The following is a 265-nucleotide window of genomic DNA, read 5'->3' on the forward strand; positions in this document are numbered from 1 at the left end:
GTTTTATTCATATAACGTTTGTGCTTTTTTCAAAAATATCCCTTAGGTTTAATTTCTTTCAATTTTGTTCTTAATATTTTTTAGTAATTCAATTTTATTCTTAATATTTTCGATTTGTTTCAAAACTATTCCCGAACATTTTTTTTTTCAATATTTTAGATGGAGTTAACATTCATGGATAATTTTGATGCAAATTAAAAACGTTAGGAACAAAATTAAATACAATTAAATGTTGAAGATATTTAAAAAAAATTATAAACATTAG

The sequence above is a fragment of the Arachis ipaensis genome, chromosome B02, assembly GCF_000816755.2.
Source record: "Arachis ipaensis cultivar K30076 chromosome B02, Araip1.1, whole genome shotgun sequence".
Lineage (NCBI taxonomy): Eukaryota > Viridiplantae > Streptophyta > Magnoliopsida > Fabales > Fabaceae > Arachis > Arachis ipaensis.